The sequence below is a fragment of the Trichechus manatus genome, unplaced genomic scaffold (assembly GCF_000243295.1).
Source record: "Trichechus manatus latirostris isolate Lorelei unplaced genomic scaffold, TriManLat1.0 scaffold00003, whole genome shotgun sequence".
Lineage (NCBI taxonomy): Eukaryota > Metazoa > Chordata > Mammalia > Sirenia > Trichechidae > Trichechus > Trichechus manatus.
Window position 1 is genome coordinate 27,801,168 of NW_004443939.1, and position 25,609 is coordinate 27,826,776.

Here is a 25,609-nt window from a genome sequence, read left to right on the forward strand (position 1 = left end):
GACAAATCTGGCAAAGGTCTAATCTCTAAAATCTGTAGGAAAATCCAACACCTCTACCACAAAGAGACAAATAATCTAATCAAAAAATGGGCAAAGGAAATGAACAGACACTTCACCAAAGAAGACTTTCAAATGGCCAACAGACACATGAGGAAATGCTCCCGATCACTAGCCATTAGAGAAATGAAAATTAAAACCACAAAGAGATACCATCTCACCCTGGCATTATTGGCACTGTTCAAAAACACTGAAAATAACAAATGTTGGAGAGGCTGTGGGGAGATCGGAACTCTTATGCACTGCTGGTGGGAATGCATAACGATACAACCATTTTGGAAAATGATATGGTGCTTGCTTAGAAAGCTAGAAAAGAAAAACCATATGATCCTGTAATCCCACTCCTAGGAATATATCCTAGAGAAATAAGAGCCATCACACGAATAGACATATGCACACCCATGTTCGTTGCAGCATTGTTCACAATAGCAAAAAGATGGAAACAACCTAGATGCTCATCAACAGATGAATGGATAAACAAACTATGGTACATACACACAATGGAGTGTTACACAACAGTAAAGAACAATGATGGATCTGTGAAGCATCTTCATAACATGTATGAAACTGGAGGACATTATGCTGAGTGAAAAAGTCAATCACAAAAGGATAAATATTGTATGAGGTCTCTATTGTAAAAACCCATGAAAAAGTTTACACACAAACAGAAACAATCGGTTGGTTACGGGGTGGTGGTGGTGGGAAATACTAAATAGACAATAGATAAGTGGTAACTTTGGTGAAGGGTAAGACAGTACACAGTACTGGGGAAGCCAGCACAACTTGTGCGAGGAAAGGTCATGGAAGCTCCATAGACACATCCAAACTCCCCGAGGGACTGAATTGCTGGGCAGAAGGCTGTAGGGACCATGGTCGTGGGGAACATCTAGTTCATTTGGCATAACACAGTTTATAAAGACAATGTTCTACATTCTACCTTGGTGAGTAGCGTCTGGGGTCTTAAAAGCCTGTGAGCAGCCATCTAAGATACTCCACTGGTCTCACCCCTTCGGGAGCAAGGGAGAATGAAGAAAACAAGATACAACGAAAAGATTAGTCCAAAGGACTAGTGGACCACAACTACCACAGCCTCCACCCGACTGAGTCCACTACAACCAGATGGTGCCCGGCTATCACCACTGACTGCTCTGACTAGGATCACAACAGAGGGTCCTGGACAGAGCTGGAGAAAAATGTAGAACAAAATTCTAACTCACAGAAAAAGACCAGATTTACTGGTCTGACAGAGACTTGAGAAACCCCAAGAGTATGGCCCCGGAGACTCTTTTAGGTCAGTAATGAAGTCACTCTCAAGGTTTACCCTTCAGCCAAAGATTAGACAGCCCCATGAAACAAAACGAGACTAATGGGACACAACAGTCCAGGGACAAGGACTAGAAGGCAGGAGGGGACAGGAAAGCTTGTAATAGGGAACCTAAGGTTGAGAAGCGACAGGGTTGACGTGTTGTGTGTTGACGGTGGTTGTTAACCATTGTCATAAAACAATATGTGTGCTAACTGTTTAATGAGAAACTATTTGTTCTGTAAACCTTCATCTAAAGTACAGTAAAAAACAAAAAGTTCCTTCTATTTCTAGTTTTTAATGGTTGTATTTTTTTTAATCATGAATAGTCAAATTTTATCAAATATTTTCTCCTTTTACTGATAATATCATCTTATTTTGTTCTTCTTATTTACTAAGGTGTCAAATTATATTGATTTTCTAATGTAAAAACATCCTTGCTTCACTGCAAGGAACCTAAGTGGTTGGGACGCAGTATACTCTTTATTTATTGATAGGTTCAATTTGCTAAAACTGCATGTAAACATTCAACATTTTTGCTCCTTGTTGCTGTTGATTTGTAGTTTCCTTTCCTGTCTTACAATGTCCTCATCAGATTTTGTCTAGAGGTTATCCTGATCTCAAGAGCTGTAACTTCTCATGAAGATTTTGTGTAAAGTTGGTATTATTTAGTTTTCTAATATTTAAATGTATTCACTAGTGAAGTCACCTGGGGTTGAGATTTTCTCTGTAGGAAGGTTTTTCTTTTAACTTTTTATTTGGTAATAAATTTAAACTTACAGAAAAGTTGCAAACATAGTACAGAGAGTTCTCATATACTCTTCATCCAGCTTCCAGTAATGTTAACATCTTCCATCACCATAATACAATGATTAAAAACAGGAAATTAACATTCTTTAGCCCTGGTGTCCCAGTGGTTAAGAGCTTGGCTGCTAACCAAAAGGTCAGCAGTTCGAATCCACTAGCCACTCTTTGGAAACCCTATAGGGAAGTTCTACTCTGTCCTATAGGGTCGCTATGAGTTGGAATCGACTCGACGGCAACAGGTTTAGAATACTATTAATTTAATTACTGACCTCATGCCCTCCGTCTGCTCCAGGATTCAATCAGGATCTTACATTGCAGTTAGTTGTTACGTCTCCTTCATACCTTCTAATCTGTGACAGTTCCTCAGTCTCCCTGGTCTTTTATGACCTTGTCGCTTTTGAAAAATTATTTTGTAGAATGTCCTTCAATTTGAGTTTGTCTAATGTTTTCTCATGATTAGATGAAAGTTATACATTTTTGGCAAGAATATCACAGAAGTGAGATGCTCTTCTCAGTGCATTACAACTGGGGGAAAATGATGTGATATGTCTCATTCTAGTGATGTTAATCTAGATCACTTAGTTAAAGTAGTATCTTCAGGATTTCTCCTCTGTAAAGCTACTACTTTTTTTTCCTTTGAAATTAATGCCTATCTTGGGAAAGATACTTTGGGCCTATGCAAATATCCTCTTTCTCCTCAAACTTTCACTCATTAATTTTAGCATATATTAGTGGATCTTGTCTGCAAAATTATTACTATGGAGTTTACATAAAGGTGATTTTTCTAGTTACTTAATTTTTTCCTACATTTATTACCTAGAATTAGAAACTATACTTTCTTACCCGTTTGTTTATTTACTCAATTATGTGTTTCTATCACTATGGACTCATGGATATTTATTTTATGGGTTATAATCTAATAATATCATTATTGTGTTTCTCAAATTGTTCCCATTTTGGCTGTTCTGTGTCTTTTCAAGTCAAGTTCATTTATTGTTATTTGTATTCAGTTTTGGGTTTCTTTTACATCCTGGTTGATTTTGTTTATCTATTTTGGTATGTGAAACATTACAATGGTTCTAAGAATCAGAGCTATACAAAAGGCTATACTTAAAGAAGCGACACTCTCTCCTCATACCTACTACTCCTTTATGGTCCCCCTTTTCCTACTCACACTCTATTGTTCATGAATCTCTTTAGTTTCTGGTTATCATTCTGGTATTCCTTTACCACAAACTAGTAGATACACGTAGATTTTCTCATATCTTCTTCTTTCTAACATGAAAGGTATATTGCTATAGATACTCTTTCTTTGCTCTTTGCTTTTTTCACTTAACATTATGTCCTGGAAGTTATTTCACATCAGTTCATAGAGATCTGCCTCCTTCTTTTTTACAGCCGCATCATTCTCCACTGAGTGAATGTACCATTGTTTCTTCAACTGATCTCCTATGTGTGGGCATTTACATTGTTTCCAGTAATTTTGCAATTACAAGCAAAGCTTCAATGAATAACCTGTGTATATGTAAATTTGCATTGCTGGAGGTGTACCTTCAAGGCAGATTCCTCACATGCCAAAGGTAAGTGCATGTGTACTTAAGTATTGCTCAGTCCTCCTCCTGAAAGGCTATACCAGTTTGCATTCTCAAAAAAAAAAAAAAAAAAAAATATGAGAAAGCCCCGTTTCCCCCATAGCCTCACCAATAGAATATACCCAAAATAATGTGCCATACTTTAACATTTGTGCCAATTTGTTAGGTAAGGAATGATATGTATATCAGTGCTGCTAAATTTTTCTTTCTTTAATTAAGACTGAGTGTGAACACTTTTTTATGTGTTTGAGAGACATTTTATAACTTTTTTGTAAATTGTGTCTTTTTGTGGTAAGATTTTATTTATTTAGTTTATTATTGTACTTTAGATGAAAGTTTACAGAACAAACTAGCTTCTCATTAAACAATTAGTACACATATTGTTTTGTGACATTGGTTACCAACCCCACGACACGTCAACACTCTGCCTTCTCGACTTTGGGTTCCCTATTACCAGCTTTCCTGTCCCCTCCTGCCTTTTCATCCTTGCCCCTGGGCAGGTATGTCCCTTTAGTCTCATTTTGTTTTATGGGCCTGTCTAATCTTTGGCCGAAGGCTGAACCTCAGGAGTGACTTCATTATTGAGCTAAAAGTGTGTCCAGGGGCCATACTCTCAGGGTTTCTCCAGTCTCTGTCAGGCCAGTAATGCTGGTCTTTTTTTGTGAATTAGAATTTTGTTCTACATTTTCCTCCAGCTCTGTCCAGGACCCTCTATTATGATTCCTGTCAGAGCTGTCATTAGTGGTAGCCAGGCACCATCTAGTTGTGCTGGACTCAGTCTTGTGAAGCTATGGTAGCTGTGGTCCATTAGTCCTTTGGACCAATCTTTCCCTTGTGTCTTTGGTTTTCTTCATTTTCCCTTGCTCCCAAGGGGGTGAGACCAGTGGAGTGTCTTAGATGGCCACTCATAAGCTTTTAAGACCCCAGATGCTACTCAGCAAAGTAAAATGTAGAACATTCTCTTTATAAACTATGTTATGCCAATTGAGCTAGATGTTCCCCAAGACCATCGTCCCCACAGCCCTCAGCCCTGCAATTCGGTCCCTCAGTGAGTTTGGATGTGTCCATGGCGCTTCCATGACCTTGCCTTGGACAGATGTGCTGGCTTCCCCAGTATTGTGTACTGTCTTACCCTTCACCAAAGTTACCACTTATCTGTTGTCTATTTAGTGTTTTTCCATCCCTATCCCTCCCCTCCCTCGTAACCATCAATGGTTGTTTCTTTTTGTGTGTAAACCTTTTCATAAGTTTTTATAATAGTGATCTCATACAATATTTGTCCTTTTGTGATTGACTTATTTCACTCAGCATAATGCCCTCCAGATTTATCCATGTTGTGAGATGCTTCAGCAGATTCATTGCTGTTTTTTATCATTGCGTAGTACTCCACTGTGTGTATGTACCATAGTTTGTTTATCCATTCATCTGTTGATGGGCATCTAGATTGTTTCGATCTTTTTGCTATTGTGAACAATGCTGTGATGAACATGGGTGTGCATATGTCTATTCATGTGATGGTTTTTGTTTCTCTAGGGTATATTCCTAGGAATGGGATTGCTGGATAGTATGGTATTTCTATTTCCAGCTTTCTAAGGAAGTGCCATATTGTTTTCCGAAGTGGTTGTACCATTTTGCATTCCCACTAGCAGTGCATAGGAGTTCCAATCTCCCCACAGCTTCTCCACCATTTGTTATTTTCTGTTTTTTGTTTTGTTTTTGATTCGTGCCAGTAATGCTGGATGATTGTGGTAAGATTTTAAATAATGGATTTAATTTCTTCATTAGATAGTGGATAATTTATTTTTTCTGTCAGTTTTGTTCAGTTGTGTTTTTCTTTTTTTTTCTTTTTTTATTGTACTTCAGGTGAAGGTTTACAGAACAAATAGTTTCTCATTAAACAGTAGTACACATATTGTTTTATAACATTGGTTAATAACCCCACGACATGTCAACCCTCTCCCTTCTCGACCTTTTTTTTTTTTTTTGGTGAAAATATACATAGCCAAAGATACACCATTTCAAAAATTTCTACATGCACAGTTCAGTGACATCGACTACGCTCTTCCAGTTGTGCTGCTATTCTCACTTTAGATGAAGGTTTACAGAACAAAATAGTTTCTCATTAAACAGTTAGTACACATGTTGCCCTATGACAATGGTTAACAACCCCACTACACATCAACACTGTCCTTATTTAACCTTGGGTTCCCTATCACCAGCTTTTCTGTCCCCTTCTGCCTTCTAGTCCTTGTCCCTGGACTGTTGTACCTCATTAGTCCTGTTTTGTTTTACGGGGTTGTTCAATCCCTGGCTGAAAGGTGAACCTCAGAAAGGACTTCACCACTGAGCTAAAAGAGTGTCTAGGGGGTCATACTGTTGGGGTTTCTCCAGTCTCTTTTAAGCCAGTAAATCTGGTCTTTTGTGTGTGTGTTAGAATTTTGTTCTACGTCCTTCTCCAGCTCTGTCCAGAACCCTCTGTTGTGATCCCAGTCAGAGCAGTCAGTGGTGGTAGCCAGGCACCATCTAGCTGTACTGGACTCAGTCTGGTGGAAGCCTTGGTAATTGTGGTCCATTAGTCCTTTGGACTAATCTTTTCCTTGTATCCTGTTCTCTTCATTCTCCCTTGCTCCCGAAGGGGTAAGACGAGTGGAATATCTTAGATGGCTGCTCACAGGCTTTTAAGACCCCAGACGTGACTCACCAAGGTAGAATGCAGAACATTGTCTTTATAAACTGTGTTATGCCAGTTGAGCTCGGTGTTCCCTGCTACCATGGTCCCCATAGCCCTCCGCCCAGCAGTTCAGTCCCTCGGGGAGTTTGGATGTGTCTATGGAGCTTCCATGACCTTTCCTTGTACAAGTTGTGCTGGTTTCCCCAGTATTGTATACTGTCTCACCCTTCACCAAAGATACCACTTATCTATTGCCTATTTAGTATTTCCCCCCCACCCCTCCCATCCCTGGTAACCAACAAAGATTGTTACTTTTTGTGTGTAAACTTTTTCATGGGTTCTTACAATAGAGGTCTCATACAATATTTGTCCTTTTGTGATTGACTTATTTCACTCAGCATAATGTCCTCCACTTTCATCCATTTTATGAGATGCTTCACAGATTCATCGTTGTTCTCTATCATTGCATAGTACTCCATTGGTTCATTGTGTTTTTCTAGGAAATTTTCCATTTTATAAATAGTGTCAAATTTGTTGGTATAAATCTGTTCATAATATCTTTTTTATACTTAAATGTCTTTAGGCTACCATGCATCTGTCAGTTTGTAGTACTGTGGTGGCTTGTGTGTCACTGTGATAATGCAAAATATGCCACCAGTATTTCAAATACCAGCAGCGTCCCCATGCTGGGCAGGATTCAGCAGAGCTTCCAAACTAAGACAGACTAGGAAGGAGTTGGCTGTCTACTTCTGAAAAAAGTGGCCAGTGAAAACCTTATGAATAACAGCTGAACATTGTCTGATGTAGTGCCAGAAGATGACCTCCTCAGGTCAGAGGGCATTCAAAATACTACTAGGGGAAGAACTGTTTCCTCAGAGTAGAGTTGATCTTAATGACGTGGATGGAGTAGAGCTTTCGGAAACTTCATTTGTTGATGTGGCATGACTCAAAATGAGAAGAAATAGCTGGAAACATTTATTAATAACCGGAACGTAAAATGTGTGGAGTATGAATTTGGGAAAATTAGAAGCCATCAAAAACGAAATGGAACACATAAACATCAATTTTCTAGGCATTAGTGAGCTGAAATGGACTGGTATTCTCCATTTTGGGAATCAGACAATCTTATGGTATACTGTTCCTGGAATGACAAATTGAAGAGAAATGGCATTGCAATCATCGTCAAAAAGAACATTTCAAGATCTATCTTAAAGTACAATGCTGTCAGTGATAGGATAATATTTATATGCCTACAAGGAAGAACAGTTAATATGACTCTTACTCAAATTCACACACCCACCACTAATGCCAAGAAGAGGAAAATGAAGATTTTTACCAACTTCTGCAGTCTGAAATTGATCAAACATGCAATCAAGATGCATTGATAATTACTGGTGATTAAAATGCGAAAGTTGGAAATAAAGAAGAACGATTGGTAGTTGGAAAATATGGCCTTGGTGATATAAACGACACCAGAGATCAGATGATAGAATTTTGCAAGACTAACCACTTGTTTATTGCAAATATCTTTCTTCAACAACATAAACGGTGACGATACACATGGACCTAACCGGATGGAAACCACAAGAATCACATCAACTGCATCTGTGGAAAGAGATGATGGAAAAGCTCAATATCATCTGTCAGAACAAGGCCAGGGGCCGACTGTGGAACAGACCATCAATTGCTCATATACAAGTTCAAGCAAAAGCTGAGGAAAATTAGAGCAAGTCCATGAAAGCCAAGATATAACCTTTGGCTGATATCCCACCTGAATTTAGAGGCCATCTCAAGAATAGATTTGACACATTGAACACTAGTGACCAAAGACCAGATGAGTTGTGGGATGACATCAAGGATATCATACATGAAGAAAGCAAAAGATCATTAAAAAGACAGGAGAGAAAGAAAAAAATCAAAATGAATATCAGAAGAGACTCTGAAACTGGCTTTTTAATGCCAAGCAGCTGAAATGAACAGAAGAAATGATGAAGTAAAAGAACTGAACAGAAGATTGCAAAGGACTGCTCAAGAAGACAAAGTAAAGTATTACAATGAAATGTGCAAAGACCTGGAGTTAGAAAACCAAAAGGGAAGAACATGCTCAGCATTTCTCAAGCTGAAAGAACTGAAGAAAAAAATTCAAGCCTGGAGTTGCAATAGTGAAGATGGGCAAATAATCCGAGAAGCTGAACTATATGAAGAAGACTGGGGCATCAGGACTGGAGGAAGACTCATTAACCTGCAGATGCAGATATGCAGATGACACAGCGTTGCTTGCTGAGAGGGAAGAGGACTTGAAATACTTACTGATGAAGATCAAAGACTACAGCCTTCAGTACAGATTACACCTCAACATAAAGAAAACAAAAGTCCTCACAACTCGATTATTTACTCAGCATACAGATTGAATGAGTATGGTGAAAGGATACACACCTTTCCTGATTTTAAACCATGCAGTATGATAAATAGACAAAATATATAAGTTGTCAAGGATTTCATTTTACTTGGATCCACAATCAATGCCCATGGAAACAGTAGTCAAAAAATCAAACAATGCACTGCATTGGGCAAATCTGCTGCAAAAGAACTCTTTAAAGTGTTAAAAAGCAAAGATGTCACCCTGAAGAATTAGGTGCACCTGACCCAAGCCATGGTATTTTCAATTGCCTCTTATGCATGTGAAAGTTGGACAATTAATAAGGAATACCGAAGAAAAATTAATGCATTTGAATTATGGTGTTGGTGAAGAATATTGAATATACCATGGACTGCCAGAGGAATGAACAAATCTGTCTTGTAAGAAGTACAGCCAGAATGCTCCTTAGAAGCAAGGATGGAGAGACTTCATCTCAGTACTTTGGACATGTTATTAGGAGGGACCAGTCCCTGGAGAGGGACATCATGCTTGGTAGAGAGTCATCGAAAAAGAGAAAGACCTTTGAGGAGATGGATTTACACAGTGGCTGCAACAATAGGCTCAAATATAGCAATGACTGTGAGGTTGGCGCAGTGTTTTCTTCTGTTGTACATTCATTCGCTATGAGTCCAGTTGCTATGACTGGATGTCACCTTACAACAACAAATGTCTTTAGGATCTGTAGTGATTATCTACTTTTCTTGTATCAAATAATGCTAAGTGGTATTTTCTCTTTCTCAATCTTTTTTATTCTCTTGATTAGTCTTTTAGGGGTTTATCAATTTTTTTTGTCCTTGCAAATAATCAACTTTTGGCTCATTATGGTGTAAGAAAGCCAAGCAGCCATGTTAAAGACAATCAAGACTCCTGGCCAACATCCCGGGAAAAGCTTCTAGTCAGAAGCCATAAACACTTCCAGCATTGTGAGTGAAGTTATTTTGGACTTTCCGGTTGTCCTATCATCCCAGCTGACACCAAGTAAAGCAGTAGAACTTCATGGTCAACTCATAGAATCTTGATAAACAGTAAATTATTGTTGTTTTAAGTTACCAGATTTTGGGGGTGCTTAGTTATGCAACAACCGATAACCGAAATACCAACAAGAAAGGGCTTGTTAAATAAGGTAATGCCTAATTTAAAGGTGTTAGAGAGAAAAATATATTGCAGTGACAGTTTTGCTTATAGTTTAACAAAGGAATGAATGAAAAAAGAAATTAAGGAGAATTCCTAAGCTTTGACTTAATAAACTGATTGAGTATTGGTATTCTTTACTAAGATGGGCAATACTTGGGGAGTAGTGAGTTTTTTGGAGCCCTGATAGTGCAGTGGTTAAGAGCTTGGTTGTTAACCAAAAGGATGGCAGTTTGACTCCACCAGCTGCTCCTTGGAAACGCTATGGGGCAGTTCTACTCTGTCCTATATGGTCTCTATGAGTCAGAATCAGCTCAACAGCAATGGGTTTTAGTGAGTTTTGTTTGGGGACAGATTATGTTGAAATGCCTTTAGACATCTGGTAGAGATATCAAGTGGGAAGCCTGGAGTTCATGCTCGCGTCCCATAGGCCATGTGCAAGACCAGCCATGAGGAGCTCTGGTCACCACCAGTCTTCGGCTGCTGCCCCTGAGTAGTCGAGTTGGTGGAGTGGGCTAGGTCAGTCAGGTCAGTCAGTCTGGAAAGGAGAGGTCAGTCAGGTTTGGAGAGATCAGTCAGTCTGGAGAGGAGACATCAGGTAGAACTAGAGATACAAATTTGGAAGTCATTGACGTATCAACATACGCAGTACTTATAATAATGAGACTGAAACAAATTACCCAGGATGTGAGAGTATTGATAGAGAAGTGAAGGCAGGTGTATTTGTCAGAGTTTTATTGTTGCAAGCAACATTATTCATTCTCATTGACTTAAAGAACAGGAGTGGTTGCATGAATAACACCAGAAAATTTGTAGAACTATACTTGTCCAAGAACCAAGGGAGAAAGGGCATAGCCAAGTTCCTGCTACTAGAACAGTTCACTTAGGACACACACCTTAACTGCTGCTGGACACTCACCATCGTGCTGCTGTGCTCTGTTGTCTTTGGCTAGTTTGAGAGCAGAAAGATGGGCCCAAAATGACTGAGAATAAATTCCCAACAGCCTGGCAGAAGGGGTTTAAAATTGAATTTAAATTTATGTAAAGAAAATAACAACTTATACATTTGAGTTGGAGGAGTGAAATTTATACTTCTTTTACATATATCATATGTTCAGGATTATGCAAAGCATGTTATTATGAAACCTGGTTTTTCATTTAATAATAATAATGAATATTTTTCTCATGACTAAATACTTAACTTATTATTTTTACCGATTTCATATTATTATGTATTAAGAACAAATGTGAATTTATTTAATGATGACCTTCAGACCATGGCCCTGGAAGAACAACTGAGGTACGAATGTCATTTTAAATTTTTGACTCTGATAAAATAAGGCAAGAGAAATGCCATTGCACTAAAATTTGCAAACTTCTATGAAGTAATTTTTAGAGCAAATACCTATAAGGAAGACATTTGTTAAAGGTTATTTCCCTACTTTCAGTCTTAGAAAAGTGCCATAACTATAGCATTTTACACTATCATATCCTAGCTTTAACAGTTTTAAAGATCCACATTTATTCTTTGCTCAGATTATTTTGTAGTTCAATGAAAACTGATGTGACTCATTTTCTCCAAAGGACATTTTTCTTTAAATATGTTCTACTTTCCCTTCATAAAAATGGGTCCTGTCAAAATGTCCAAACTGAGGCTCTTGCTTAGTCTTGGGAGATTCTAAGTTGCCATTCATTTTTTTCATTTAATTCATCTTTCATAATTTTTTATATTAAGCAACTAGGGTATGACAAGCAGAAGTGGAGGCAAACTACAGAGGAGAAGGAAGAGATCCAAGGAAGGAAAAAACAGTAAGGATGAGGCAGAAATAGAGAAGGAAGAAATTGTGAGATGAAGAAGTAAAGTGAGTGGAAGTAGTAGTGGGTTGCATAGTGTCTCCCAAATTCATGTTTACCCAGATCCTGTGAATGTGAACTTATTTGGAAATAGAATCTTTGAAAATATAACTAGTTAATATAAGAGGAGTTCATACTGGAGTAGGGAGGGCCCTGATCCAGTGACTGGTGTCCTTATAAGAAGACCATGTGAAGACATGGAGAGACACACAGGGAGAATGCCACATGATGACAGAAACAGATTCCAGTGATGCATCTTCAAGCCAAGAAATGCCAAGAATTGCTGGCAATCACCAGAACCTAGAAGAATCAAGGAAGGATTCTTCCCTAGAGCCTTCAGAGGGAGCATAACCCTACCAACATCTTGGTTTTGGACTTGTAGTCTTCAGAACTGTGAGAGAATTAATTTTTGTTGTTTTAAGCCATCCAGTTTGAGGCAATTTGTTATGGTAGCTATATTAAACTAACACAGAAGGAAAAATAAATCTTTAAGGCCAGACAGTATTGGAAATTTTCATAGGGGAAAAAGACTACAGAATCAAATTTAATCAAAAGAGACTTTTATTAAGCTAAGATGAAGAGACAAAGACAATCATTTGAATGAGGTAGACTATCGGCATGTACCCAGTACTGAGGCTGAAGGAATCCACTGAATCACACTCATAGTGTCTGTTACATTCTATAGAGGACAAAGAAAATCATCATAAGGTCATTATTGTAGTAGGTCAATTCATCAGTGTCATAGGCAGTACTACAGAAGTGGGAAAGGGACCATGACTAGATATATACATAATTACAGGTTAAAAAGCTTACAGAATTGGTTCTGGGGTTTTAATTACCTGGCTACGTGGTAGCTGGGGTCAGCTTATGATCATGCAATCCTGAATCATAGTCACAAGGTGGTTATAAGACAATACTAGGACCTCAACCTTTCACTTAAATCCGATAACGTGTGTCATGAAGCATTTCCTTCTTTGTTTTACTTAAACCCATTGCTGTCAAGTCAATTCAGACTCATAGTGACCCTATAGGACAGAGTAGAACTGTCCTATAGGGTTTCCAAGGAGCAGCTTGGTGGATTCAAACTGCTGACCTTTTGGTTAGTAGCCATAGCTCTTAACCGCTGTGTCACCAGGGCTCCTTTGTTTTACTTAGGTGCACTTATTTATTAAGCAGCAGAGAAATCTGTTGGTCCAGTTTTTCTATCACATAACTAGAGTGAAGGGAAATCGGGCTTTATTCTAGCTTTCCTTACTATGGCCAAGCCCTATAAGATTTAAATGATCTCCACTCTTTAGATCAATCCCTTCTTTTGATCGAGGATTTCAGCTGAACATCCTTTGATCACACTGTCATTGTCTTTTGTATGGCCTTACATTATTTTCAGCATGGATTCTATTTCTGGCCTTACATTATCTTCTGCATGGACTTGCCTTTCCTAGATGGTGGCCCATAAGTTTTAGGTTTTTAAATTCATAGCTATTTGGTTTTGCTGTTCAGATTTATTATCTGTACTCTCTGTCAGATACCATCTGGTTCTTCACCATGCTTTCTGTTGATTTTCACCATACTGTGTGCATTTGGGATACATCTATTGGAGACCTGAGCTGAACTGAGAAGGAATAACTTGGCCTTTTCAGGAAAGCTAGTTCAAAGTGCAGGATCCATCTGCTGTGTTATAAAAGTGTACAGAGTCAATATACATTAGTTGTTTTTGAACATGGTGTTGCCTGACCTTAGTTACACATTTCATTATACATTTGACTATTCCAACAATGATTACACCAATTATTAATTGTTATTATAATTTGTAATAAGGTTCATAACCATGATCCTGTCACTTATGGGAGTTAACTAAACAGGTCAGATATTAATGTCATCAGCATTGGGGGGACTGAAGGTAGCCATACTACTTGTTGACCATTTTGTGTATATCTTTTTTTACTTCACTGGTGGTGTTTATCCAAGAACAACAGGAGGTATTTGCTACTGATTGAGCTAATCTGACAAAAGGATTATCTTCTTAGGCCTCAGTAGTTATTACGAGGCATAGTAACAAAGAACTTAAGAAAGGCTTCGTAATGGAGGAAAATTGTCTAAAAGAAATAAACAGGAGCAATTAGCATAGAAACTAAAATAGAGTGCCTTAAATAAGGGCATATATTAGTAAACAAAAATAGGTGTGATAAATAACTTAATGACTATAAAATACTAACAAGAAGATTGAAGTTGTCAAGGATTTCATTTTACTTGATTTCACAATCAATGCCCACTGAAGCAGCAGTCAGGAAGTCAAACAACGCATTGCATTGGACAAGTCTGCTGCAAAAGACCTCTTAAAAATGTTAAAAACCAAAGACGTCACTTTAAGGACTAAGGTGCCCCTGACTCAAGCCATGGTGTTTTCAACTACCTCATATGCATGCGAAAGCTGGACAGTGAATAAGGAAGACTGAAGAAGAACTGATGCCTTTGAATCATGGCGTTGGTGAAGAATATTGAATATACCATGGACTGTCAGAAGAATGAACAAATGTGTCTTGGAACAAGGACAGCCAGAATGCTCCTTAGAAGCAACGATGGCGAGAGTTTGTCTCATGTACTTTGGACATGTTATCAGGAGGGACTAGTCTCTGCAGAAGGACATCATACTTGGTAAAGTGGAAGGTTATTGAAAAAGAAGGCCCTCAACGAGATGGACTGACACAGTGCTTCAACGACAGGCTCAAGCACAACAATGATTATGAGGATGGCGAAGGACCAGGCAGTTTTCTTCTGTTGTACATAGGGTCGCTATGAGTCAGAACTGATTTGATGGCACCTAACAACAACAACTCGAACAATATTAGGCAGATTGTGAGATTTTGGTTTTGGATTGTCAAAAGCTCCTTTAACCTGTGAAAACATTCTTTAGAGTATTGGATTAAAAATTGACAATATTTAGCAGTATTAGAGTCGGTTTAAATAACATAAGGGGAAACCATTTGTTTTTGAAGAGCTACTTTTCTTATTATAGTCATTTTAACATTCATTTCTTGGAGGCTATGGGCAGAATCATTTAAAACACCCTGAATATATTTAGTCAGAATCCGAACATGTGCTATGACATCTTCTAATTCTACTTGAGGTACAAAAAATAGAAGTTAAATGATTACACAATTGAAATACAGATCTGGAATGACAAGAGAAAAAAGAAAAAAAAATTGTTTTTTTATGTCTAGACAACTGAACATGAGCAATAATCTTATATAAATTTTATAGTAATTCTTCTAGTTTACTCAATTCCATGCAGCCAATTTTGGTTCCATGTTATTCTGGATTAGCAGCAACTCGAAAAACTCCATCAGTTCCTACGTAAGAGTTTTAAAATCTTGATTTAGTCCAATTGCATTTATGTTTAATATATATTCTCCTTTATGAGTCTGATACAGTCCATTTCATTGAGTTTTCAGTGAATTAACAAGGTAAAACTTATCTGTAAATGATAAACCTACAAATGGCTACCGTTAGCTTATAATAATAGTTTTTTTTTTTTAGTGAAAAGACTTGATGGGAATTAACTACAAAAATAATGTAAAGCCCAATAAAGTGAAATAAAAACTTTAGACAAAAGTATCTCTAAACATGATTAACCACATTTCTAAACAACTTTAGATATAACACATAATAATTTGAGATATTGTATACCATATAGTTAAAATATATCAAGAATATATTAAGCTAAACATTTGAATGGTAACAAAACTTCCTAAGCAAATGAGTTGAATTCTCTGATTAAAACTATTGGCTTGATGATGCTAGATTTAAAAGAAACAAAGTTGTGACCAAGTTAGTAATTGAAATAATAAAGTTGTGACATAATACCATGCTTATTGTTTAGTATTAGGCATATAAATTTTGACTCAAAGAAAACTTAATACTTTTTCTGATTTGACTATATGTTTATGTAATTCATAATATATTAAATAACCCTTTTTATTTTTTATAAAACAGAAACAAATCTTTTGAAGATTTCCATGAAGTTTTAAAGTTGTCAGAAGTTTGAGAAAAAATACTTATGTTATTTTAAATCAAAGATTTCAAAGGTAAAAACCTTAGTTTTTTCAAAACCATGGAGTTTTGTTTTGACTCAAGAATTTTTTCTTAATGAGAGGCCAAACTCTTGTTTTCGAGGTAGATTATATAAAAAATAAACTAACCTTTTTAACCTATGTAATCAAAGAAAATTTTGTTATTTTAACAGTGAGAAATCTAATTTCTTTGTTTCATATGTTATTTGATATTAAAAGTTCTTAAAAACCTCATAAATTAACTCATCAAATTTCAGCCAGCCAGACAGAAACTTTTATTATATCTTTTGTACAATTCTTTAAGCGACAACAATGAACACATTCATCAGCAGACATAAATATTTATATATATACTTATATATATTTCTCTGTGGCATACAAACAAGAGTAGAAAGTTTGATATTAACTTCATTTAATATTAGTAAGTTACTTAAAGGTTTTGGAAATTATTTTAAGCTTGTATATCACAAAATGTAATTACTGTTGAAATAAAACTGTTTAAATAGTCTATATTTTTATTTAAACCTTTACCATTTTATTTTAGGTATGTCTCCTTGTAATTTTTATTTTTTGGCTCATGGTTAAAGACAACAATTGGTTATCTAATTTATTTTCAGTTGTTTAAGCTGGTTTAGGTATTTTGAAAGACAAAAGATAACTATTTTTTTCTTTTATTATTCTGTTGGTAAGCAGTTTTTGTTTTTTCTTTATTATAACTTTTTATTTACCCAGTAAATACCAACACTCTTCAGTAAAAATAAACTCATTGATTCTTGGAAATTACCCTTTTCTTTAAATAAACATATTTCATATAATATCTAGTTTAAGTTAGAAAGGTTCTGTTTTAAAGACTGACATATTACAAAACATAAAGATCTTTGTTAGAATAAATATACCTTTTATTAATTTTTGGAAATATTGGACTTTTGAGTGCTTATTTATTAAAATAATCAGAGTAAGTTCTTTGAAAAAAAGTTACAATTTAATAATACCATCCAGAGTAAGAAGTTATTATATTTTCATAACCCTGCCTTCTGCACACTTTAAAGAGTAATTTGGAATAATTTGTCCATTTTAAAGCCGTGTTATACTAATTAAAATAAATAATCTATACTCTATCAGTGCATTTTTAAAAAATAGGCTATTTCATATTAAAGTTTTTTAGAGTAGCTACTAAGGGCCCAGATAGACAAGATAAAAACTCAGCCTCATGAAAAATGGTAACTGAGGCAAGCTCTCAGGACAAAACAAGACAGATGGTGCCCTGGTAGGACCTTAGCATTGCCCCCTTTTTTTTTTTTTTTTTGGCAAACATTCGGCAAATGTGTACTCAGTGAGTTAAGAAAAGGAAAAACAGCTGTAAGGAGCATTACTTTCAGTTTGACACCTTTTACAGTAACCTCCACAATGCCTAATTGTGCACCCCATCTGAGAGGACTGTTACCTTACCTCTCTCACCCGTTAAAGTAACCACTACAATGCCAAATTGTGAGGAATGACCTCACATGTGCACCAAACCTAGGTCAAACAAACTTTAATCTAAACTTGCAAGTGGAAAAACTTAGTAAGTGCATGCCAGAAATGGCATCCCCCATCTTACTAAGAATAGCATGTGCCAACAAAAGAAAGGTGTGCTATTAAGTTAAAATGGACCCTTAAAGAAACAAAATAAAAGATTTGCATGGGGAGTCATACATTTGTCCACTAGATGGTGGACTTGTCATGCTCAAAGTTTCGAAGCACACACAGAAACATAAAACCAAAAACTTGGCAGTCATTGAAACCAAGAGCAACCTGAAAGTCATAGAACACAAACCTTCAGCGAGCTTGTTCAGCTGCAAACAGAAAAGTGAAAGGACCTTTACTAGGTAGGCACCTAAAACTGCAGCTTTTCATTTCTTCCTGTTGAATTATTTTTTAGAACCGTTTTTTTCTCATCCACTGAGCAGGAAGTTTAATGTTACTGAGCTCAAAATTTTCCCAGACTGGCCATTTGGTTTGGTTCCTAATCTCTGGCAAGCGCGTGTCACTTCTCAAGTTAAATGTCATTCCCCATCTGCCCAGCGTTCAGCATGTGCGACCTTAAATTTCAGAAACCTGCAGATAACCACGCGTCACGAGATAATGCACAAATTTCACCTTTGAGTAATCTCGGAGACAAACCACCTGCACCAAAAAAAAAAAAAATTTACCCTCAGTTTCTCCCAAACCAGAAAGAAACATTCTTTGAAAGTAGATTTACCTCTGTACCAACTGATATGCTCAGATTTAGACAACACAAACAAGTGAAAGCTTACCAAGACATCCTAGAGAATCTGAACAGAAAAACACAACAAAAGGCTTAATAGAAAATCTCAGAGAACACTGCCGTAAATTATGGGGTTCAAATCCAAGAGCACTTACCTTTGCAGAGCCCCCAGCGTTCACAGAAACCAGAGGGCACAAAGGGCCCTGTTGCTGGAGTCTTCTCTGTTCCTCCGCCCCTTGGGGTTCCCGCTGAAGGAAGATGGCTGTGGAATCTCAGCCTTGTCGCCAAAATGTCATAGGGGAGAAAGATCCCAGAAACAAGTTTAATCAAAAGAGACTTTTATTAAGCCAAGACAAAGACAAAGACGATCATTCAAATGAGGGAGACCGTCAGCATGTACCCAGTACAGAGGCCAAAGGAATTCACTGAATCACAGTCATGGTGTCTATTACATATTACAGAGGACAAAGAAAATCATCACAAAGTCATGATCGGTAGCAGTCAATTCATCACTGTTGTAGATGGGACTACAGAAGTGAGAAAGGGACCATAGCTAGGATACGTACATAATTACAGGTTAAAAAGGTTATAGCCTTGGTTCTGGGGTTTTAATTATCCGGCTACCTGGTGGCTGGGGTCGACTCATGATCATGTGATCCTGAGTCATAGTCACAGGGTGGTTATCACACAATACTAGGATCCCAACCTTTAACTTAAATCAGATAACATACATCATGAAGCATTTCCTTCTTCGTTTTACTTAGGTACACTTATTTATTCACCGGCAAACTGTTGTGCCAGTTTTTCTGTTACATAACTAGGGGAAAGGGAAAATCGTACCTTAGCTTTCCTTACTATGGCCAAGCTCCGTAAGATTTAGGGGTTGTCTACTCTCCAGATCAGAAATCAAATGACCTCTAGTCTCTACCAGGTACAGTCTGAAGAAGAAAAGCAGGAAGAGTGATGAAAAAAAGGAAGGCAGAGTCATGATGTCTTTCAGGTGAGGTAACTGTGGTTCTTTTCATCTTCCTGACTAGCCACATAGCATGGGGAATGCTCACTACTTTTTAAGTTGGCCCCCTATTCAGTCATAGGAAGATCACACTTTGCAAAGTATTTTGGTCATTTGGGTCTCTGAGTCCTACAGACTAGGATTTAGGACCTTTCCTTCAGCCAGGCCTGGGAATGATACCCACTTGCTATTGCCACAAACCCAAGGCTCAGGAGATGGGAAGAGCCTCTTTTCATATTTCTCCATATTCCATTTTCTCCTTAATAAAACACCCCCCTACATCTTCTTAAGAAGATTTATTTCTTTACAAATAAATACCACTCTGAAAAGGCTTATGCATGTGTATGTGTGTGCACACGCACCCTCACACAAGCATTTTTAAGCAGTGAAAGGTATATGCAGCCAATGTTGTAAGTATATCAGTAGTTTCAAAAGGACAGATTGGACTGTTGTGATCCACAGGGTCTTCATTGTCTGATTTTAGGAAGTAGATTGCCAGGCCTTTCTTTGTAGTCTGTCTTAGTCTGGAAACTCTGTGAAACTTGTTCAGCATCAAAGCAACATGCATGCCTCCACTGACAGATGGGTGGTGGCTGCACATGAAATGTATTGGCCAAGAATTAAACCTGGGTGTCCCACGTGGAAGATGAGAATTCTTCCACTGAACCACCACTGCCCTGGCATAGATGACATCAGTTCATACTTTGGTTCTTTCAGTGTGAGCAGATTGTTCATATTCTATTGATGTTGATCCAATAACTGAAAATATTTTTAAGAGAAGAAAATGATTATTATGATTCTGCCTTAAATTCCTTATTGCATCTAATCTTATTCCTTGGTCCAGGCACTACCTCACTGTCTGCTTTGGTGGAATACTATGTGTTCCCATTTGCAGCAGGGAAAAATAAATTATAAAGAAATTGGTTTGTTATAAGCTTATTTAGGACTCTTTTGATTTCCTATATGTTTTCTCTTTTTTTGAAGCAAAAGCTAATCTTAATTCAACTTCCTTCAACACTTGACTTTATACCTTCATACTCTCTTTAGATAATCTGACTGACGTATGATTTGCTCAATTAACAGAGCTAGAAGTTTGGAATAATTTTTGTTCCCTTTCCATAACTTTAAAAACCAAACTGTTGCCATTGAGTCGATTCTGACTCAGAGTAACTCTGTAGGACGTAATAGAACCGCCCCATAGCGTTTCCAAGGCTGTAATCTTTACAGAAGCAGACTGCAACATCTTTTTCTTGCAGAGTGGCCGGTGGGTTTGAACCACCAAAGTTTTCGTCAGCAGCCAAGCGCTTAACCACTGAACCACGAAGGTGCACCAGTAGGAGAGGGACCTGAATATTATGAGATATCACTCCCATGATTAGTTTATGTTATATGCCACTATTGACTTTAAGAAAGGGAGGTTATCCTTGTGGGGCCTGATAACGAATAGGGCTCTTCTGGAGGGAGAAACTCTAAGCATGAGGGGGATTTGACATGAGGGAGATACTGCAGCTGACCTTAAAGGATTCTGTTGCCACCATGTAGTGTGGGCTTTGGAGGAGTGAGAAGGCCCGTGAGCATCCTCTTGGTGCTGAGAGAGGCCTTCATCTGACAGCAAACATGAAACAGGGGTGTCACGCTTACAGTTGCAAGGGATTGAATTCTGCCAATAATCTGAATGACTTTGGAAGTAGATTCTTTTTCAGAGCATCATATGAGAACGTAGCCAGTGGCCACCTTGAGTGAGAAGCCCTGAGTAAAGAACCCGGCTGCACTATGCCAGACTCTCGATCTGTGCAAACTGTGAGATAATAAATTTGAGTTGTTTTAAGCTTCTAAGTTAGTGATAATTTTTTATGAAGAAAGAGAAAACGAATACATCCTTCTTTTCTAAGACACTCAATTTTGATCATGCCATTCCCCTGTCTTTAGAGTCTCAATAACCAATTATTTTGGCAAATTCATTTAACTTCCTTAAGGTTCATTTTCTTTGAGAAATAGGGGTACTAATGGCATTTAACTTAAAAGGTTGTTTTGAAAAGAAATTTGGAAAATGCGTGTAGTTGTGCAGTGCCAGGTACATAGATAAATGCACAACAACTGTTGGCTATTTGTTTTACCATAATTTTCAAATTAATAATTGTCATTTCATAAATACCTATTTGTGAGCTACTCAGGGGACCAACGATCTTTTTCATGTGTTCAGCAGGATTTGTTTTTTCTTTCTTTCTCTCTATTTAGTGAGGAAAAGGAAACTTAAAGGCAGTTGTCTGAATAGTTCCTACTTTAAGTTTCAGTTTCCTTTCTTTCTCAGAGTCCAGGAAGCCTCAGATCTCAGCAGAACCTTCTGTCTCCAAACTGTGGCTGCTGGATAAATCAGAAAGAGAAACGAATTCTCCCTTTAAGCCTTATCCAACTCTTACAGACAAGTAAGTGCCATCTGTACTGCTGTTCTTTTCTGTGTTCCTAATTCTGGTACTTTTTTTTGTTTTTCCTCTCTTTTTTCCTTTTATCAGTATCAGCAGTGCCTTTGTCAATTTTATCAGTCTTTTTAAAAACTAACTTTCGGTTTTGTTGATCCTCTCTATTGTATGCTTATTTTTGCTCCACTTAGACTTTTTGACATGTAAGTGTATTCATTTCTTCTTTTCTTTCTTCCTTTTTTTTTGGAAATAAAGTTTTTCTTCTTCTTTTCTAATATTTGTGTTTAAGGTTATCCAATTTTTATATAGCATATGCCAAGTTTTGACATGAGTATTTTATTATCATTTAATTGAATTTCCCAATTTTCATTAAGATTTCTTGTTTGACCAATTACTGAAAAGTGTATTTCTTTATTTTCTAATATGCGAGGATCTACTAGTTATTTTATTTTTATGCTTTCTGGCTTATTTATATTATCATCAGAAAACATACTCTTTTTCAAAATTACAGTGTTCTGATGTTTTGGGAGCCCTGGTGGCATAGAGGTTAAGCGTTAGGTGGCTAACCGAAAGGTCAGGTGTTCAAACCCACCAGCCGCTCTGGGGAGACAAAGATGTAGCAGTCTGCTGCCATAAAGACTGAAAAAAGAAAACCCTGTTACCATTGAGTCAGTTGCTACTCATAGTGACCCTATAGGACAGAGTAGAACTGCCCCATAGGGTTTCCAAGGCTGTAATCTTTATAGAAACAGACTGCCACGTCTGTCTTCAGAGAAGCAGCTGGGAGGTTCCAACTCACCCCAGCACTTAACCACTGCGCCACCAGGGCTCCTTTTCTATAAAGATTACAGCCTTAGAAACGCTATAGGCAGCTACACTCTGTCCTATAGGGTTGCTATGTGTTGGAATCAACTCGACAGCACTGGGAATGGGATATGTTTTGAGACCTGCTTGCTTTTGGGGATTTATAGGACCACTTTACTATTGACCCTACTCTCTTTCTCTCCTTCTTGGATTCCAGTTTCACATATGTTAGCCGGTTTTACCGTATTCTCTAGTCTCTTTTGCCCTTTCCTATTTTTCATCCTCTTATGCATCTCAGGGACCCCGGTGGAACAGTGGTTGAGAGCTCGGTTGCTAACCAAAAGGTGGGCAGTTTGAATCCACCACCTGCTCCTTGGAAACCCTATGGGGCAGTTCTACTCTTTCTTATAGGGTCACTATGAGTCAGAATCAACTCCAGGGCAATGAGTTTTGTTTATGGGTTTTTTTTTTGTTTTTTTTTTTTGGTGTGTTTCAGTGCTTCCATTGATATATTTTCTCCTGAATAATTGTTTTAGTGTGTCTAACCTGCTTTTAAATATATTCTTTAAATTATTAATTTCAGATATACATTTTTTAACATCCAGAGTTTCTTTTTTTATTGTGCTTTAAGTGAGAGTTTACAATTCAAGTTAGTTTCTCATACAAAAATTTATACCCGCATTGTTATGTGACTCTAGTTGCCCTCCCTATACTGTGACAGCACAAGCCTCCTTTCCACCCTGCATTTCCTGTGTCCATTCAACCAGCTCCTGACCCTCTCTGCCTTCTCATCTCGCCTCCGGACAGGACCTGCCCATTTAGTCTCGTGTACCTACTTGAGCTAAGAAGCACTCTCTTCACAAGTATCAATTTATGTTCCGTAGTCCAGTTTAATCTTTGTGTGAAGAGTTGGCCTCGGGAATGGTTTTAGTTCTGGGTTAACAGAGAGTCCGGGGGCCGTGTTTTCCAGGTCCCTCCAGTCTCAGTCAAACCATTAAGTCTGGTCTTTTTACTAGAATGAGTTCTGCACCTTACTTTTCTCCTGCTCCGTCAGGGACTCTGTTGTGTTCCCTGTCAGGGAAGACATTGGTGGTAGCCCAGCACCATCTAGTTCTCCTGGTCTCAGGCTGATGACGTCTCTGTTTTATGTGGCCCTTTCTGTCTCTTAGGCTAATATTTTCCTTGTGTCTTTGGTGTTTCTTCACTCTCCTTTGCTCCAGGTGGGTTGGGATCAATTGATGCATCTTAGATGGCCGTCGCTAGCTTTGAAGACCCCAGATGCCACTCACCAAAGTGGCAGAACATTTTCTTAATTAAATTTGTTATGCCAGTTGAACTAGACGTTCCCTGAAACCATGATCCCCAGACCCCTGCCCCTGCTACTCTATCCCTCAAAGTGTTTGGTTATATTCAGGAAACTTCTTAGCTGTGGTTTAGTCCAGTTGTGCTAACTTCCCCTGTAGTGTGTGTTGTCCTTCCCTTCACATAATTCTTGTCTGATATCTAGTTAGTGAATACTCCTCTCCCCCCGCCCCATCCTTGTAACCATCAAAGAATGTTTTCTTCTGTGTTTAAACCTTTTCTTGAATTCTTATAATAATGGTCTTATACAATGTTTGTCCTTATGTGAATGACTAAATTCACTCAGCATAATGCCTTCCAGATTCCTCCATGTTATAAGATGTTTCACAGACTCATCATTGTTCTTTATTGTTGCATAGTATTCCATTGTGTGAATATACCATAATTTATCCATTCGTCCTTTGATGGGCACCTAGGTTGTTTCCATCTTTTTGCTATCATGAACAGTGTGCTACAATGAACATGGGTGTGCATATATCTATTCATGTGATGGCTCTTATTTCTCTAGGATATATTCCAAGGAGTGGGATTGCTGGATCATATGGTCCTATTTCTAGCTTTTCAAGGAAGTGCCAAATCGATTTCCAAAGTGGTGTACCATTTTACATTCCCACCAACAGTGTTTAAGTGTTCCAGTCTCTCCACAACCTCTCCAGCATTTATTATTTTGTTTTTTGGATTAATTCTAACCTTGTTAGGGTGAGATGATGTCTCATTGTAGTTGATCATGGACATTTCCTCATGCGTCTATTAGCCACCTGAATATGCCTGTTTATATACTTTGCTCATTTTTTAATTGGGTTATTTGTCTTTTTGTTGTTGAGGTTTTGTAGTATCTTGTAGATTTTAGAGATTAGATGCTGATTGGGTTTGTTGTAGCCAAAATTTTTTTCCCAGTCTGTAGGTTGTCTTTTGATTCATTTGGTGAAGTCTTTTGATGAGCATAAGCGTTTGTCTTTTAGGAGCCCCCAGTTATCTAATTTCTCTTCTGGTGTTTGTGCATTGTTAGTAAAATTTTATATTCTGTTTATGGCATGTATTAGGGCTCCTAGAATTGTTTCTCTTTTTTCCTCCATGATCTTTATCATTTTCAATTTTATATTTAAGTCTTTGATCCATTTTGAGTTAGTTTTTGTTCATGGTGTGAGGTATGGGTCCTGTTTCAATTTTTTGCAGATGGATATCCAGTTATGCCAGCACCATTTGTTAAAGAGACTGTCTTTTCCCCAATTAACAGACTTTGGGCCTTTGTCAAATATCAGCTGTTCATAGATGGATGAATTTACATCTGGATTCTCAATTCTGTTCTGTTGGTCTATGTATCTGTTGTTGTACCAGAACCAGGCTGTTTTGACTACTGTGGCGGTATGCTAGTTTCTAAAATCAGGTAGTGTGGGGCCTCCCACTTTGTTCTTCTTCTTGAATAATGCTTTACTTATCCAGGGCCTCTTCCCTTTCCATATGAAGTTGGTGATTGGTTTCTCCATCTCATTAAAAAATGTCATTGGTATTTGGATTGGGATTGCATTATATCTGTAGATCGCTTTGGGTAGAATTGACATTTTCACAATGTTGAGTTTTCCTATCCATGAGCAAGGTATGTTTTTCCACTTATGCACGTCTCTTTTGGTTTCTTGCAGTAGTGTCTTGTAGTTTTCTTTGTATAGGTAATTTACGCCTCTGGTTAGATTTATTCCTAAGTATTTTATCTTCCTGGGGGCTATTGTAAATGGTATTGATTTGGTGATTTCCTCTTGGAAGTTCTCTTTGTTGGTGTAGAGGAATCCAACTGATTTTTGTACATTTATCATCTATCCTGATATTTTGCTGAAATCTTCTATTAGTTCCAGTAGTTTTCT

At 37.6% G+C, this 25,609-nt stretch overlaps 1 protein-coding gene across 4 annotated transcripts in view; it reads left to right on the forward strand.

Moving 5' to 3' along the window:
* The first annotated feature begins 21,246 nt into the window (after nucleotides 1–21,246).
* The window catches only part of IFI44L (interferon induced protein 44 like), a 47,575-nt gene continuing 43,212 nt past the window's right edge, over nucleotides 21,247–25,609 (forward strand). For 2 of the 4 annotated variants that reach the window (XM_012555258.2, XM_023731386.1), the window contains exon 1: nucleotides 21,247–21,590. The gene's annotated coding sequence lies outside the window, so the exon portion shown is untranslated. The remainder of the gene's footprint in view (nucleotides 21,591–25,609) is intronic. The other 2 variants (XR_002824099.1, XM_023731391.1) reach the window with 1 other exon arrangement.